Here is a 19892-nt window from a genome sequence, read left to right as displayed (position 1 = left end):
CTGGCGTGTGGCGAGGTGGGGGCCGCCCTGGAGGGGCTACGGCTGTGCCAGCTCCCCCCCCCCCCACACACACACAGGACAGCTTCTGCGCTGTGACTTGGCTGCGTTTCCAGCTGCCTGCCTCCTCCTGTTCCCAAACGTGGTTCCTTCCCCTAGTCCATTTCCTCCCAACAAACTCCCTTCTTGCTGAAGTTAACCGGCGTCAGACGCAGTCGTCGGCGCACCTCCGAACCCTGACCAGTTGCAGCAGCAGCTGGCCACGTGGAGGGAGGCGTGCGGAAGCCGGAGGGGGCGAGCACCCAGGCCGTGTGGCAGCTCCCGCCGCCCCTGCGCGCTCACACCGCTGCCCCATCGCCCCGGGAACGCACTGCAGACCCTCCAACAGCGCCCACCAGGGGCGTACTCCGCTCGGGGCCATCTGTTCCCTTCCAGCCTGCTTTCAAAAAGCTAGAGCCTAGAGACCGCTGTTGTTCTTACAATGGCTTTTTTTATTTTTTTTATTTTTTTTAGTGAACAAGCATACATTCCTGCAGTCTGGGACAGGAGCACATAAAACTCAGGAATCTAAATAGTCCAACCCCTCGTGAACACAGCTGGAGATACAGAACATTTCCAACACCCCAGAAGATCCCCTCATCCCCTTCCCAGTCAATGCCACCCTTGGAGCTATCCATTTCCTGTCTTCTGTCACTATAGACTAGTTTCGCCTATTCTTGAACTTCATAGAAATAGAGCCATTTAACCTACAGTTTCTAATGTCTGGATCATTATGTCTGTGAGATTCATCCACACTGTTGTGTGTTGCAGTAGATCATTCCTTTTTATTGCTCTATATTATACCATTGTATAAATATATAACTTATTCGTCCATCTGCTGTCGATAAGTGGGTATTTCTTAAAAGAATATGCCAAACTTTGATGCTTTGTGATGGTGAAATAAACATTAACAGGGTTCACTTGCTGCACAAACATATATTGAATATGCATATCAACTGAATATTTTCTGGGCAGTTTTATAAAATAATGGGCCATCAATTAATCCCCCAAATTTGTTAATGCTCATTAAACCTAATGACACAGTTACTAATTTAATGTTTAGTTAATATGAATATAATTGACATTTAGATTTTAAATGGTCAATGTTATGACATATCTTTCATGGGCTATGTTTTACAGATTACCATCTGTTGAAGTTTCTCATGTAATCAATACATAAAATAGCTTATTGTTCATTTTATAAAATTGGGAACTCAATTTTAACTGTAAAATCATTATTGCTTATTATAAGTGATGTATCATTTTGCTTTTATGACAAATTATTGACTCTGTTTGTCCCTAAATTTTCACTCAGAAAACATGTTTCATAATAACATTGTTACTATGGAAATACATGGTCACGTTTATAATATGCTGGGAATTTACTGCTATGAGTCCTGAATGGCAACTAGAAGCTGACCAGAAGAGGAGAGGATAGGTCTTTCCAGGCAGAGGAATCAGTGAAAACAAAGACCAGAATCCCGGGAAAGCCCCACATATTTGGGTACAGGCAAATGATATTAAGGGATGAGTCACTGAGTGTATGAAAGGAAATTGCTGAGAGGGGGAAGGTTAAGGGGATAATTAATCAGTCTTCATTCAGCACTCTGAGGAAAGAGTTAATGGAGCACTCTGAGGAAAGAAGTCAGGAAGAGGAAGAACAGAAGATCAGCTTTCAATGTGGATAATGTTGATTGGAAGGTAGAGCCAGAATCTGCAACCATGATAGAATTCTCTAATTCCTTCACTGCAAACTCCACATACAAATTTTACAAACCCAAGTACATGCAAAGCTAGAAAAGTTCAAGCCTTTCCTACAAGAGGGGAGAAAGGACATGGTGTGGTCAGTTTGGTCTCCCAGTCCTAGCAGTCAGAAGTATAACACCCCCTTGAGGAAGAGTGAGAAAGGAAATGTGAGGGGAAAAAAATTATTTCCATTTTTTGTCCTCCTGGGGCATGGAAAAATAGGAGTCAAAAAAGAATCATCTGCTGTTGACCAAAGAAGGCCCAATCACAGGAAATATTTGCACAGTCATATTTCCTTTTATAAATAAACATATAAATACATGTTTCACATACATGCAGAGTCAGATGCCAAATACCAGCTCCCTAAGTTTCATAAATACAACTCAAATCTCTTTAATACAAATACTTTTTTTTAAGTCCCAAAGAAGTAACTAGAAAGTTAAAAAACACAGCTTCCACTCAATCCACCTATCTTCCTATACTAATCAGTGATATGCAATCAGGAAGCAAAGGATATTTGGGTACAGTTTTCTGGATAAATAAACAAAATTTTTTCCAATCAGGAACAATTCAGAGACATCTTGCCCTGTTTGGGAGTGGTATGAGGGGCCTGCTCTCCTATACCATAGAAAACTTCAAGGAGACAAGACCCTTGCAACACTGGAACCAAGGCTCAGTCTAAGGCCCAGAGAGAAGCACACACAGCCCAGCAGCCACAAAGGTGAGCCAAGACCCACTTGGCACCGGGGTCCAGTCTAAGGCCATGGGGAGGAAGGGAAGTGCACACAGTCCAGCAGGCACCAAGGTGAGCTGAGACCTGCACAGCATCAGGGGCTCAGGCTATAGCCACAGAAAGCTGGAACAGGAGCCAAGGTGGTGTAATATAGATACTGCCACACCTTCTGTCACCACAAGGACAGTTCACCACCACAGTAGCAGCCAGGGCCACTCTACACAAAACCTGCCACTCACTTGACTATATTATATAAGGAGTCATCAGTAGAGCCTGCAAAAAGAGGAGGAAGTCTTTATCCTCATAGCCAACCCCAGAGTAACAGAAGAAGCAAGTCCTCTACCAGATGACCAAACATCAATGAAAAAATACTAGAACTACAAACAAACAAGAAGATATGACACCACCAAAGGAATACAGTAATGCTCAAATTTCAGACCCCATAGAACAGGGAATCGTTCAAATGTCTGAAAAAGAATTCCAGGCAATGATCTCAAGAAAGCTTGAAGAAATAAAAGAAGACTCAATTAGAAAATACAAGGAAACAAGAAAAAATATCCAGACTACGAAGGAGGAAATTTACAAAGACATTAATACCTTAAAAGAATGTAGCAGAACTCCTAGAAATGAAACGTTCACTTATTGAAACAAAAAACACAATAGAGAGCTTAAGCAGCAGGCTAGAGCAAGCAGAAGAATTTCAGATCTCGAAGATCGTCTTTTCAAAATAACCCAGGCAGACAAAAAAAAAAATGGAAAAAAAAGAATAAAAATAATGAGGAAAATCTAAGAGAGATAGCAGAAAACCTCAAGTGCTCTAATGTCTGAATTGTGGGTATTCCAGAAGGGGAGGAGAAAGGAAAAGGTATTGAAAACCTATTGAAGGAAATAACAACTTCCCAGGGGTAGGGAGAGATGCAGACCTTCACATCCAGGAAGCTCAAAGGTTCTCAAACAGATTCAATCCTAAAAGATCCTCTCCAACACACATTATACTCAAATTTGCAAAGCTCAAAGACAAAGAGAGAATTCTAAAAGCAGCAAGAGAAAACTTTCAAGTCACTTATAAGGGAATCCCTATCAGACTAACAGCAGACTTCTCAACTGAAACGCTACAGGCCAGAAGAAAGTGGAATGATATATTCAAAACACTAAAAAGAAAAATTGCCAGCCAAGAATACTTTACCCAGTAAGGCTCTCCTTCAGAAATGAGGAAGAAATAGTGTATTTCCCAGACAGACAAATATTTTGGGAGTTCACCACCACATGACCAGCCCTGCAAGATATTCTCAAGGGAGTCCTTCATCTGGAAACTGAATAATGAATGTCACTACCACAGATACACAAGAAAGAGCAAAACCTGCTGTTAAAACAAAAATGTCAGTGAGAAAGAGCAAGAAGCTAAATCATTCCACCTTAAATATCCAACTAACATTGAAGAAGAGAAATAAAAGGGGAAGTAAGAAACAAAAGATATTCAAAACATCTAAACAAAAAGCAATTAAATGATAGGAATTAAGCAATATCCATCAATAACCACCCTAAATGTGAATGGATTAAACTCCCCATTCAAAAGGCACAGATTGACTGATTGGATTAAAAAGCTAGACCCAAGTACGTGCTGTCTTCAAGAGACCCATCTCACATATAGAGACACGCACAGACTAAAAGTGAAGGGATGGAAAAAATATATACCATGCAAATGGAAACCAAAAATGACCAGGAGTAGCTGCTCTTATATCAGATAAAATAGAATTTAAGCCAAAAAACATAAAGAGACAAAGAAGACAACTATATAATGATAAAAGGATCTATCCAGCTAGAAGACATAACAATCATAAATATATGCATCCAATACTGGAGCACTCAGATATATAGAACAAACACTCTCAGACCTAAAGAAAAATATAGGCCCTCATATGTTAATAGTGGGCGACCTGACCACGCCTCTCTCAGTATGGGGCAGATCTTCCAGGCAACAAATCAACAAAGAGACACAGGATTTAAACTATACATTAGACCAACTGGACCTGGCAGATATATACAGAACATTTCACCCAACAACTAGAGAATATATTGTCTTCTCCTCAGCTCATGGAGCATTCTCCAGGATAGACCACATATTAGGTCATAAATCTAGCCTCAGCAAATTTTAAAAAGTTGAAATGATTCCAAGTATCTTTTCAGAACATAATGGACTAAAATTGGAAATTATTAATAAGCAAAATTCTTGAAACTATACAAATACATGGCAATTAAATAATAGGCTCCTGAATGACCTATGGGTCCAAGAAGAAATTAAACAGGAAATCAAAAAATCTCTAGAAACTAATGAAAATAAAGATACATCTCACCAAAACCTGTGGGATACTGCAAAAGCAGTACTAAGATGCAGATTTACTGCAATAAATGCTTACATCAAAAGAATGGAAAGACTTCAAATAAACGACCTAACACTACACCTCAAGGAACTTGAAAAATAAGAATGATCCAAACCTAAAGGTAGTAGACAGAAAGAAATAATTAAAATCAAAGCAGAACCAAATGAAATAGAAACCCCCAAAGCAATGGAAAAGATTAACAAAACAAAAAGTTGGTTTTTCAAGAAGGTAAATAGACAAACCATTAGCTAGGTTAACAAAAAAAAAAAAGAAAGAAAAGAAAAGAGAAGACCCAAATAACAAAAACCAGAAATGAAAAGGGATACATTACAACCAATACCACAGAAATACAAAGAATCCTTAGAGACTGTTATAAACAGCTGTATGATAACAAATTTGAAAATCTGGAAGATATGGGTAAATTTCTAGACACATACACAATACCAAGACTGAACCAAAAAGAGATAGAAAACCTGAACAGACCAATAAACAAGCAAGGAGATTGAAGCAGTAATTAGCAATCTGACAACAAAGAAAAGTCAGGATCTGGATGGCTTTACAGCTAAATTCTATCAAACTTTTAAAGAGGAATTAATACCAATTCTCCTCAAACTATTCAAACAATTGAAACAGAAGCTTCTCTCCCAAACTCATTCTATGCGGCCAACATAACTCTGATACAAAAACCAGATAAAGACACAACAAAAAAAGAAAATTACAGGCCAATATCCTTGATGAACCTAGATGCTAAAATCCTCAACAAAATATTAGCAATCAAAATATAACAACATATTAAAAAAATTATACACTATGATCAAGTGGCATTCATCCCAGGGATGCAAGGATGGTTCAACATACAAAAGTCAATAAATGTGATACACCACATCAACAAACTCAAGGACAAAGACTGTATGATTATCTCAATAGATGCAGAAAAAACATTTGACAAAATTCAACATCCGTTCATGATAAAGAGTCTCAACAAATTAGGTATAAAAGGAAAATATCTCAACACAATAAAAGCAATTTATGACAAGCCCACTGCCAGTATCATTCTGAGTGGGGAAAAACTGAGGGCCTTTCCCTTAAGAATAAGAACAAGACAAGGATGCCTGATCTCACCACTATTATTTAACATAGTATTGGAGGTACTAGCCAGAGCAATCAGGCAAGAGAAAGAAAAAAAGGGAATCTAGATTGGAAAAGTTGAAGTCAAACTTTCCCTATTTGCAGATGACATGATACTACACATAGAAAAACCTAAAGACTCTATTAAAAAATTCCTAGAGCTGATTAATAACTTCAGTAACATTGCAGTATACAAAATAAATGCCCAAAACATACTTGCATTTATATACTCCAATAACAAACTAACAGAAAGAGAAATAAAGAAAGTAAGCCCATTTACAATTGTCACAAAAAAAATAAAATACCTAGGGATCAATTTAACCAAGGAGGTGAAAGGCCTCTACAATGAGAACTACAAACCACTTCTCAAAGAAATTGAAGAAGACACAACAAGATGGAAAGATATTCCATGCTCTTGAATTGGAAGAATTAACATTGTGAAAATGTGTATGCTTACCCAAAGTGATCTACAGATTCAATGCAATACCCATCAAAATACTAATGACATCCTTCACAGAAATGGAAAAAACATCTAACCCTTCATACAGAACAACAAAAGGCCCCAAATAGCCAAAGCAATCCTGAGCAAAAAAAATAAAGCTGGAGGCATAAGATTGACTTCAAATTATACTACAAAGATATTGTAAACAAAACAGCATGGTACTGGTATAAAAATAGACATTCAGACCAGTGGCGTAGAATAGAGAACCCAGAAATCACCTCTCAGGCTTACAGCCATCTGATATTGGACAAAGGCAATAAAAATCTGCATTGGGGAAAAGACTGCATCTTCAACAAGTGGTGCTGGAAAAACTGGATATCCATATGCAGAAGCATGAAACTAGGTATGCACCTCTCACCATACGCTAAAATCAACTCAAAATGGATTAAAGACTTAAGTATGAGACCTGACACTGTAACATTACTAAGGGAAAATATAGGTGAAACACTTCAGCAGCTAGGTCTGGGCACAGATTTTATGAACATGAGCCCAAAGCACAAGCAGTAAAAGAAAAAATAAACAAATGGGACTCTATTAAACTAAAATGTTTCTGAACAGTGAAGGAAACAATCAACAGAGTGAAATGACAACCTACAGAGTGAGAGAAAATTTTTGCTAACTATGCATCCAACAAGGGATTAATATCCATAATATACAAGGAACTCAAGCAATTATACAGCAGAAAAACAAATAACCCAATTAAAAAATGGGCAAAGGAGCTGAATAGATGTTTTTCAAAGGAAGACATGCAAATAGCAAATGGGCACATGAAAAAATGCTCAACATCACTAATCATAAGGGAAATGCAAAGTAAAACTACATTGAGATACCACCTCACCCCAGATAGACTGGCTATAATCAAAAAGATGGTGAATAACAAATGCAGGTGAGGATGTGGAGAGAAGGGAACACTCCTACACTGTTGGTGGGACTGTAAATTAGTACAACCACTATGGAAAACAGTATGGAGATTTCTCAAACAACTACAGATAGATCTTCCATACGATCCAGCAATCCCACTTCTGGGTACATACCCTGAGGAATGAAAATCATCATGTCAAAAGGATGCCTACGCTCCCATGTTCATTGCAGCTCTGTTCACAATAGCTGAGACATGGAACCAACCTAAATGTCCATCGATGGATGAGTGGATAAGGAAACTGTGGTATATATACACCATGGAATACTACTCTGCCGTAAAAAAGAATGAAATTCTCCCATTTGCAACAACATGGATGAGCTTGGAGAAACTTATGTTGAGTGAAATAAGCAAAGCACAGAAGTACTCACATGTACTCACTCATATGTGGGAGCTAAGAGAGAAAGAAGGAACAAAAGAAAGACCACAGTGGTGGGTTGGACTTGCAGAGGGAGAGAACGAACATTTCTTGGGCTGCAAAGTGGACTGCAGGGGAAAGGGTGTGGGGGAGAGAGGTTGGGGATAATTGGATGAGGGAGATGGGGTACAAATGCAATTTGTGGTAATGGGCATACTGCCAGTATGAATCTGTCCCTCACGTCAGGGGCACAAGGGGCGACAATCAGCTTAGTATCTCATGAATATTCAAAACCAATATAAAGAAAGAAAGAAAAGAAAAAAAAATCTTCAAGAAGAGAAATGGTAGAAACCACCCTCTTCATCAGAACTTCCCACTTAGGATGAGATTCGCAAATTCAGGGCATGAAAAAGTCACTCTTCTCTGCCATCATTTTCATCGACAGGCAGGGGAGAGAGATGTGTAATTGCCAGTCATAATGTTCATCTTGCCTATGTGCCTCTGTTCTACAGCCTGGTGAAGGAGGTCAGTATATCTGTGCTTGTAAAACTGATGCTCTGGTTACCAGGTAGGCCCTCTGGTGCACAGTCTACAGGGCAGAGCAAACCCATATGGTGTACAGTGCTATACGCAGGATGTAGGAAAATCACAAAGGATAGTGAAGCCCTAGTAATGAAGGGACCTCTCCCAACTTCAGGCAGGAGACAGAGAGCTGTGTGGGGAGGGCCACTGGGCATGAGTGTGACTCCTGGTGGGTGGATGGGATGCAGCCACAACACTTCCACAGGACAGGCCAGAGGAATAGATGCCCCACTTCACTCTCTTCTTTCCCTGCATTGCTTGCTGAGACAGAGGGCAAGAGTCTGTAATGATCCATATCAGTCAGACCCCCAGGGGACAGAGCAGGATGGATACATGCAGAGGACGGATTCAGAGGCCAAACGGAGGACAATCAGCATAGCCAGAAACAGAACCCTACAGTCAAGGCCAAAATAGTGGAAAAAATGAAATGATAAAATGGAGGCCTCCCATATATCTTGGGCATACTGGACTGAAGGGCCTGGAGCAGCAAGACGACATCCAACTCCTCCAGGAAGGTCAGGTCTGTTGTCAGAATGGAATAGGGCCAGGGTAGGTGGGACGGACTCAGTGGTTCCAGGTCTAAATGTCTGGGAAGAGCAGAGGCCAAGGAAGCCAGGACACCACTGACAGCAAAACAGACCTCTCCCCTTCCATTCCAGGGGGCAGTAATTTATCCCAAAACTTCACCCAACATACAAAACCTAAAAATATAGATAAGTACACCAAAAAGAAGAAAAGCTCAAGAGACAAACGGAGAATTCAGATGTGATGTGATTTGGGGATTTGTTTTTGGTTTTCACTAATGTTACAGCAGTAATATAAAAGCATCTCTGTGCCACAGACTGTCAGTGCTCACCCAGATCCCCACACACCCCTTTATCAAATTTGGATGCACACCAGCTTCAAGTAAGCTTTCACAAAATTCAAGTACCTGTACATCCTTCTCTTTGCCAGAGAGTTTGCCTCAGGATGCTGGAGACTGGTTTGCCCACATAGGATATGCAAATACGCCTGAAAATTTGCATTCCTTTGGAAGTAACCCAGAATGAATGACTGATAAGTGTGAAAGAGTAAATGCTCCACCGCCCTCACTACTGATGAGAACAACTCTGATAGGAGAGCTAAACTGAATTCAACTGTTGTATGTATGCTTTCATATGGATGTTATATTTCTCAAAATTCAGACTTTGAGCAGGTACTTTGGCAAAGCCTAAAAACCCTGTTAAGAGTCTAGAAAAGCAAGACATCACCATCCTTATAAAGATAGCAGGAGGTAAGTGAAAAGAAAGAGCAAGTTCCCAGCACTGTGACGAAAAATCTAGATTGATTGGTTGCAGGATCACCTTCCCTCCTTTCCATAAATGATCCAGTGACATACCCAGTTCCTTCATCGAAAGGAACATAGATTTAGAATTAGGGATAAACCCTTTGGACAGTGTCTATATTACAATGTGGAGTTTATCCATGTAGTTCTCCTACCAAAGGGTGGGTTTAATCATTCTAAATAAAAAGTTTTGCCATCCCTGTGAATTCCAAACTTAAAGTGCCCCTCCAAGTTTTGCTACATAGAGATACCTGTTCTCTGAGGGCCATGCTTGACTGCTAGACAGAGATTATGCAGATGAGAGTTAACAAAAACACTCAAATAGAACCTCCACTTCTTACAAAATGTTGTCCTAACATAGCTAATAATTTCTGACTATAAGCACTACATTTCCCACTTAGACCCGGGTCACATTGGGAAAAGACCCTTTGCTTCCAGAGATAAAGGAGGCTGAGGACGGGGTGCAGGATGAACCAGCAAGAACAGTGACCACTGTGGGGAAAATGCACTGTTCACTTCTGTTTTGAAATGCTATGTGTTCTCTTCAAATGTGTTTAAAATCATGGATTCTGAAAATCAAATATGGCCTTTTAAAAAGTGATCTTCTCAACTGACTTGAATCTTCATCCTTTCCTCCACTAGTTATTAAGCATCTACTGTATGCCAGTTACTCTCCCAAGCAATGTTGAAATAATCAGACATCACAGGTACTGTCAGCTATGAGTTTATAATCTCCATCTATTTGTCTATACTTCCACCAATACCACAGTCTTGCATACTGTAGCTTTAGAGTAAGTCTTGAAACCAGGTGATGTCAGCCTTCTGATTTTACTCTTCTTCAATATTGTGTTGGCTATTCTGGGTCTTTTCCTTTTCCATGTAAACTTTAGAATCATTTTGCTGATATCTACAAAATAACTTGCTAGGATTTTGATTAGGATTGCTTTGAATCTATAGGTTGAGTTGGGAAAAACTGACATCTCAACAATGTCGAGACTTCTTATCGATGAACATAAGATAGCACTCCATTTCTTTAGATCTTTGATTTCTTTCATCAGAATTTTGTAGTTTTTCTTATATAAATCTTGCACATATTTTGTTAGTTTTATTGCTGAGCACTTCCTTTGTTTGGGTGCTAATGTAAATAGTACTGTAATTTTAATTTCAGATTCTACTTATTCATAAAAGCAATTAACTTTTTAAATATTCTTATATTAACCTTGTATCCTGCTACTTTGTTATAATCACTTACTAATTCCATGGATTTTTATGTCCATTCTTTGGGATTTTCTATGTAGATAATCATGTCAGCTGCAAAAAGGGTAAGTTGTATTCTTTCTTTCCCAATCTGTATAACTTTTACTTATTTTTTCTTTTGTTATTGCATTAGCTAGGACTTCCAGTACAGTGTTGAATGGGAGTGGTGAGAAGAGGCATCCTTGCTTTCTCACTATTAAATATGATGTTAGCAGTAGCTTTTTTTGTAGAGGTTCTTTATCAAGATGAGAGAGTTGCCCTTTATTCCTAGTTTGCTGGATTGGGTGTGGAATTTTGTCAAACATTCTTTATGCATCTATTGAGAAGATCATATGATTTTCCTTTTTTATCCTTCTCTCATTTTAATTGATCATTTTATATGATTTTATTTTTTCTCCTCTCTTACTATATCAATTATACTTTTTAAAATTTTTTAGTGGTTGCCCTGGACTGTGCAATATGCATTAACAAATAATTTAATCCTATTTTCAAACAACGCTATCACTTCATGGGTAGTGGAGGTACCTTTTAACAGAGTATTCACACTTCCTCCCTCCATCCCCTGCTGTCATTCATTTCACCTTCACCTATGGTACCTGTAAGCTATGGTATCCAATATGTTGGTGTCATTATCATTTTAAAAATTATTTATCTATTAGATCAATTAAGAATATGAAAAATGAAAGGTTTTATTTTACCTTTACTTATTCATCCTCTAACAAATATTCTTCCTTTTTCATGTAGATCTTAGTTTTTGACCTATATCATTTTTTTCTGTATGAAGAACGCCTTTAACATTTCTTGCGAGACAGGTCTACTGGCAACAAATTCTCTCAGTTTCTATTTGTCTGAGAAAGTCTTTAACTCTCCATTACTTTTTTTAGTACTTTTTTATTGGTTATTAATATTCATGAGATATAAAGCTGATTGTCACCACTTGTGCCCAAGATGTGATGGTCAGATCCATACTGGCAGTATGCCCATTACTACAAATTGCAATTACACCCCACGTCCCCCACCCAATTATCCCTGACCTCCCTCCCCATCCCCCTTTGTATCCCTAGGTATGCTCTCTCCCTTTCGAAGTGAAATACACCACTGTGGTCTTTCTTTCCTTCCTTCTTTCTCTCTTAGCTCCCACATGTGAGTGAGGACATGTGGTTATTTATCCCTCTGTGCTTTGCTTATTTCACTCAACATAAGCTTCTCCAAGCTCATTCATGTTGTTGCAAATGGGAGAATTTCGTTCTTTTTTATGGCAGAGTAGTATTGCATGGTGTATATAGACCACAGTTTCCTTATCCAGTGCTCCAGGTAGGCTGTGATTCTCTTCTCACCTCTCTCTCCAGTTTCAGAGAGTCTGTTTGTCCTATGACTTCACTTCTCTGAATGATCTAAGAGTTGTTGACTTTCAGTTTGTTTAGTTTCTTTCTTGTTGTGAGGATGAAAATGATAACATCCAAGTTCTTTACCTCTTGGAGTTGAAACCAGCCCTTATTTTTTTAAAAGTAAGTAAATATATAAATGTTTGTTGAATTGAACATAGTTGCCATTCTGGCACCTTAAGCATTCAATGATTCATCCGCCAACACAGCAACAACCAAGAGATACAGGTAATCAGACCATGGGGTGGAGACAGAAAATCAGGAGAAACCAAAATGTTACCAGAGCTGAAGCTACCATGGGTCTGCTGTGTTGCCTCTTCTCTCCTCTTCTCTCCTCTCCTTTCCTATTCATACCCTCTCCCATGCCTCTTCTGCATCTGGTTCCTCTTATTCTTGCCCAACAATGTCCTAGGATCCTTCCTTATTAAACCATTTCTATTGAAAGATACATACCTAAATGCCTTTTTCTGGCATTTTAAATTTTTTTTAAAAAAGATTTTCAGAAATAAAAATGTATAGATAGATATATAAAGAAATAGAAATTGATATAGAGATATGCCTGTATATGCCTATACTATTTCTGGGAATAGTCACATTTAAGAGGAAGAACAGTCTACGTCCCTACCACCCTGAACGCGCCTGATCTCATCTGATCTCAGAAGAGGAAGAACATAAGCACAAGAGAACTGAAGTGAGAGAGAGGTTTATTTTTACTGTATGCTTTTTTGTACTGTTTCATATTTTACCATGTGTACGTATCCTCAAGAAAAAAAAAATTGCTTTTAAAATGGAAGTTGTAAATCACCCACCCATAATCTGATCATTGCTATCTACAAAACAAACAAAAAAAGCTACAGTAAACATCATTTTTAATAGTGAAAGCTTGAGTGCTTTTACCCTAAGGTCAGAAAAATGGCAGGGATATCCATTATTCTCAACTCTATTCATCATCATATTGGAGGTCTCAGTGCTGTGAGTAAAATAAAAGAAATAAAAGTTATAAAGATCATTAAGGCAAAATCAAACCTGTCTTTATCTGTAGATGACATGACTATGTATGTATATAGAAATACAAAAAAAAAAAGATTTCCTATTTCTTCTTCTATCAATTTCAGTAATGATTAGAATAAGTGAAATTAGCAAGGTTGCTAGATACAAAGTCAATTTATAAAAATAAACTGTATTTCTACATACCAGTAAAAAACTAATGAAAACTAAATTTTAAAAATTCACTTAAAATAGATAAACGATATCAAATTCCTAGGAATAAATGTAATTTCACCTCAAAACCAGTCAAGATTGTCTTTTCATCACGTTTGTTTATCATTGTATTGGTAAATACAGCACTTTGACTTCAAGCAACATTCTCTCCAACCAGTTGCACAAAAATATTGTCACTTGACCTTCCAATAGACCTATACAAATGCAGCCAATACAGTTTAGAGAGGAGAAATGGTCTTTTCAATAAGTGATGCGGAAGCAAATTAATAGCTTCATGAAAGAAATAAAACTTACTACCTCACACTATACTTGATAACTGATTTGAAATTGATCAAAAATCTAAATATTAAAGGAAAAACCATAAGGCTTTTGAAAGAAAACATGAGGTATCTTTGTGACTTAGTGGTAGGAGAAGATTAAACAGGACAAAGCACATTAGTAAAAGAAGAAGTTGATAAATTGAACTTTATTAAAATTAAAACATCTGTTACCAAAAGACCTCATTAAGAATAGTCATGTAAATGAAGAAGCCGCAGACTGAGAAAAGATAACTGCAGTGTATACATCTGAAAAAGAACTCATATCCAAAAATATACTTTTAAAAAATGCAAATCAATAAGAAAATAGCCACTTCACACAAGATAATACCCAAATAGCTAATGAACATATAAAAAGTGTCTAAAATTATTATTTATCAGGAAAATGTAAAAAAAAAAAAAAAAAAACCAAAAAACTGTGAAAGTGATATTGCAGTACACATCCAACAGACTGGTAAGAATAAAAAAATACTGAAAATAACAAATGTTCATAAATATGAGTATCCTTATCTGGAAATTGCTGATGGGAATGCAAATCAGTTTCCATCTTTTGGAGGACAGTTTGGTAGTATTTAAGAAACCTAAACATATGCCTACACTGTGACCCGTAAGTCTACATCTCGGTATATACCTAAGAGAAATAAGTGTATATTTCAAACAAAATACATGTTCAAGAATGTTTGTAGAAGCTTTATTAATAATATGCAGAAACTGAAAACAAGCCAAGTGTTCACTAAGAGAATAATTAAGTAAATTGCTCTACATTTATGCAATGGAATACTAAACAGCAATAACCAAGAGCAAGGTCATGGATGAGCTCACGCAACATTCTATACTGAGTGAGAGAAGCCAAGCATGAAAAAGTAAATGCACTATTTGACATTTACGTGAAGCTCAAGAATGAGCCCTCTGTAATGATAAAAGTAAGAATAGTGGATATTTTCAGGAAGAGAGTGGGGAGTAGCATTTACTGGGAAAGAACAGGCAGGAATATTCTGAAATGATGAAAATCTTCTATAGCTTGGTCTGGGTGATGGTATGTGTGTATCGCGCGAGCCCCAGATCTGAAAGGGCACTCGCGTAGTTTCTGCCTATTCCAAAGAGCACACACAGGCCAATAGGTAGAGACAGGGCCATGGGGTACATACAACAATTTTATAGTGAACAGATCAAAGGAGAGGTGTAAATCATTCACATACTTATGTTTAGATCCTCACCCAACTCAGAGGGTGTAGGAGATCTGGCTGAATAGGTAAGTTAACTTACTGGTTACCCTTTTCGCTCCAGAGTAGTTAACACTAGTGTTCTAACTCCATTTATATGCTAATTCATTTACTCTGGGCTCCTGCTTCCTATGATTCTCCTTTTGTCTGAAGGCAGACATACCTTTCCTTTAGTAAACTACCTTGGCCAGGGGTAGTTTCCCACGGGGGAGGGGGAACTCTAGTATGCATGGGGAGGGGGAAATAGGTCTATGTCCAGCATTTACCTTACAGTGTGAAAAAAACTCATAAAGCACTAATTTTATGCACTCTGTATAAACATACTTCAGTTTAAAAGGGGATCGGGTGTTTTTTCACTTAATCACACTGTACTGGTTCTCTACCACCCATACGATACCCTCAACCCATAAGGGTCCTAAATTCAGTGACCTTACCACACAATCCTCCCCTATACTTTCATTCTTTTTATTATGGCCTGATTAAACAAAACTATTTTGTAGAAAAAAACTAGGTATTTATCCAAACTTTCCTCTTTTCTAATAGAAGAGAACTTTCCTAAGAAAAGTTCATGTTAAAATATTTTCCAAACAGTTCACACGCCATAGCTTCTAAAAGAACTGTTGCCACTAATAATGGGCTCAGATCAAAAATTTTGTCTTCTGATTTTTAATATAAAGCTGTACTTCCATTTATTCAATGCTGTGAATATGTGACATGACCTGAGACCATGTCCTTTATGCCCTGCTATTAGAAGATCACAGACAGGAGTACATGTAGTGCCTTAAAATATGATGGTAATTGCCTCCCCTAATAACTGGTTGGTTGCTATGGTTCTAAAGGCTCACTTACATTCAAAGCTATCTGTTACTAATTTACATTATTAAGACCCTTGATTGAGGCTCCCAGTTCTATCTTCATTAGACTGAAGTGTGTATCCAACAGATTTCACTCCCTTCAATCTGCATCTCTCTCCCTTAGAAGGTCTGATATTAGCCTTGGTCGTTAAGGCTCTGCACACCATTTCAATGGGCACTATGCTTGATTCTATATGGAACCTGATATAGTTTCCACTCACACATCCTAAAATTCTTAAAACACTTCTTTTATCTTTCTATCAAAAGCAAATCAACCAACTTTTTACCTCCAACACACTTGCAAAAATTGCATTTCAAAAATTAACCCTTAAAAATTCGCATGACATCGCTGTGAATAGATTTCTTTAAATGCAAAAAAAAAAAAAAAGAAAGAAAAGAAAGAAAGAAAGAAAGAAAAAAACACCCTTGAAATAAATTCTGCCAGGAAAAAGATGAAACAAGAAAACATAGTTAAATAAAAGCAGAGTAGAGTGGATCAAAATTCAAGGGCCTGTATTCCTCCCAGCTCTGGCATTAGGTACACGTGTGTCCATGGTAACCTACACATTTTTATGAGCCCTCAGTGTGTAATGTGTTGTACAAGGAGCCTAGATTAAATAATTTCTTAGGACTATGAATAGTTGAGGTGTGTAAGCAGTGAAGAGAATGTGTGCTTAGGAACAAGAGTTAAAATTTTCCTCTAAGTATAGGGGAGAAAGTGCTAGCATTTTTCCCTCACTGAAAAAAACTAAAAGAAAAGAAATACCCTGATCTCCTTTCTTGGTCATTTTCAAGAGAAGATTTTTCTGCTCAAGGTTTTCTTCAGGGCAACTTTGACATCCTTATTCCTCAGGCTAGAGATTAATGGGTTGAACATGGGCACTACAGCAGTATAGAAAATTGAAGACACTTTCCCCTGGTCAAGGGGTAAAATAGAAGGTAGTTTGAGGTCCATAAAAGCCCCTGACCCAAAGAAAAGAGATACCACAATTATATGGGAACTGCAGGTACTGAAGGCTTTGGACCTACCCTCACTGGAGCTTAATGTGGAGAATGCTTGAAAGAATAAAACCATAAGAGATGAAAATGACTACAATGGGCACCCCAATGCCAGTGGTCACAACAATGAAGACCAACAGCAAGTTTATGTAAGAGCTGTTGCAGGAGAGCTCAAGGAGGGGAAGGATGTCACACATATAGTGATTGACAAAGTTGTCTGCACAAAAGGTCACGAACATTACGTTTACCATATGGGCCACAGCCCCCAAAACTCCCATCCCATAGACACCTGATAAAAGAAGCAAACACACCTGAGGCGACATGGTGACTGTGGACACCAGTGGGTTACAGACAGTGACATAGCGGTCATAAGCCATGGCTGACAGCATGTAGGATTCCGAAAAGACAAAGAAACAGAAGAAAAAAAACTGACTCATACACCCTGCATAGGAGATGAAGTTCTTCTTTGAGACAAAGCCCATCAGCATTTTAGGGGTGAGAGTAGTGGAGCAACAGAAATCTACGAAGGACAAGTTGAAGAGGAAAAAGCACATGGGAATGGGCAGGTGAGAGCTGAGCCCGGCCAGGGTTATCAGGCCCAGGTTCCCCACCAAGGTGACCACGTAGAAACCTAGAAACAGGAAGAAGAGGGGGATCCGGAGTCCGGGTTGATCCGTTGAGCCTGCGAGGATAAACTCTGTCACAGAGAAGTTCCTGCCAGCAATTCTCCTCTGGGAGCTTCCGTGAGGGGGAAAGAAAAGCGTCACAGAGAAAAGAGCTTCCCCACCATGGAAGTTAGTGGAAGTTAAGGGGATGCAAGGGAGACGAGAAGAGAAGAAACTTTCTCTGAGCAGTAACTATGGAATAGGCACTATTCTAAACGCTGTGTGGCATTGCGACCCTTCCCACTTTACAGAGGAGGACCCCGAGCCTAAGCCACTTGCACAGAGTCCCAGTGTTACTGAGTCACAGCAGCAGTGTGACGCAGGCGGTCTGGCTCCCGCGGCCTGAGCTCTGCTGCAGGACCCAGAGGGTCAGGAGGGCACGAGAGCCTCAGCGCTGTTCTCTGCTGCCTCCGTGCTTGTCTTTCATGGAGACGCCAGTGGCCCTGGTGGAAAGAGAGTGACAACTTGCAGCTCAGACCTCTCTGCTTCTGCTTCTCCACCCTGAGGATCAAAATCTCTAGTCTGTTGATGGGTGTGAGGCGGGCAGAGGGGGTGGGGAGGGAGGAATCGGTAAAGGGACACGAAAATCAACTACATTGTATATTGATAAAATAAAATAAACAAATAAAATTAAAATATCTGTAAAATATGTTTTTTACAATAACTGGAGAAATTTGAATGTATATAGATAATAGTGTTGTTTTTAAAAACTTTTAGGGACAGTGATATGTTGGTTATCTAAGACAATGTCCTTTTTCTCAGAAGATGCATGCTTCAGTATTTAGACAAGAAGTGTATGTCTGTCCTTACATTCAAATGCTTCAAATAAATTTAAAAATTCAAAAAAAAATAATAAATAAATCTCTAGTTTATCTTTGTTCTCTCGCTGAGCTGAGGAGCACGGTGTCTGATTGCGGCTTTGCCCCGAAGCTCCCGTCCAGCCTCCAGGAACGAGACAGGCCTCTCCTAACCCTGTGGATGACAGGAGACTAAAGAGTTTTATTCTGGATTGGAGATCTCAGGGAGCTAGTTACAGAGGCTCCCACGGGACCATGGCCCAGAGACCACCTTCCCTAAGGGAGAGGAACTGATTGTTTACACCCCTGATAATGCTTCACATGGCTTTTAATGTCCTATTCTTTCATTCACGATACATGTTTTTAAGCATGAGTGAGAGCAAAGCACTGTGGGAAAAATAATTCTCACTGTCTTGTACTGAGCACTTAACTGTGTACCAAACGCTGACCCAGCACCCTCATGTGGTCACCAAGGATGCAAGGACAGTGTAGAAATGATTTACCTCATTTATTACTCACAACAGCCTCATGAATCAGATCTGCTTATCTCCACTTTAAAAGTGAGGAACACACACAGCTAGCAGATTTCAGAATCCTGAGTCAAACCCTGGTCTTCCAGCTTTAGTAAGTATGGTGCTGACCACTGCCTACACCACCTCCTCGTGAGTGACAAGGAGTTCTCTGAAGCAGCATTCTTAATGACAAAGATCTTATGAGATTCTTGATAGAAAAAAACAAGTAATTTTGAAGGATGGTAGAAAGTGTTAGAGCCAGGGAAGGTCAAATTAGGGAATACTGGATTTCAGAGGAGGAGATTCATTATTGCATTTACATCCAATCTATACCAAGAATTACTGAACTTTTTCAAGTTCAAAAATAAAAGAAACCTTCTCTGCTCTTGCCCCGGTACCTGTTCATGAAGTTTAAACTTAACAATTAAAAACAAATGTTTGCCAGATAACTGATATCAACTTTTGTCACGATCCAAAGGCCAGGGAACAGACCCTACAGCCAATATGTCAGATAATGGGGAGTCGAAGAAAGATGTGAACACGAACAACATTCCTTCGGCAAGTACAAACTGAGCATCCACTACGTCCCAGAAACTCTTCTAGGTCCAGGTTCTTCAGTAAAAAGAAAGAAAGAAAAAAAAAAGATTCTTGCCCTCATTGTGCTTTCATTCAAGTGGTACAGAAAATACATGAAAGAAAGAAGTAAAACATATAACATGAAATGTGCTATGAGGAAAAGGAAAGCAAGGGAGAGGGGTAGTACGGGCAGGTTCTACACAGATTTCAATCTTAAGTAGAGTAACCTGACATTTGAGCGACGACCGGAAAGAGAATTTAACAATGTTTGCTTCATCAGTGACCCTACTAAAACACTAGGCTTTCGTGCCTTAACGTAGCACCCTTCCAAGGCACCACGTTGTTGTCCTGCACCTTAAATGCGATACCTTAAACCA

General features: G+C 38.8%; 1 pseudogene; it reads right to left on the bottom strand.

Moving 5' to 3' along the window:
• Positions 1-16756: 16756 nt before the first annotated feature.
• Positions 16757-19516, bottom strand: LOC134375406 (olfactory receptor 8B12-like; annotated as a pseudogene).
• Between the last annotated feature and the right edge of the window lie 376 nt (positions 19517-19892).

Source organism: Cynocephalus volans, chromosome 4 (genome assembly GCF_027409185.1).
Source record: "Cynocephalus volans isolate mCynVol1 chromosome 4, mCynVol1.pri, whole genome shotgun sequence".
NCBI classification, from domain to species: domain Eukaryota; kingdom Metazoa; phylum Chordata; class Mammalia; order Dermoptera; family Cynocephalidae; genus Cynocephalus; species Cynocephalus volans.
This window is presented reverse-complemented; position numbering and strand designations above follow the sequence as displayed.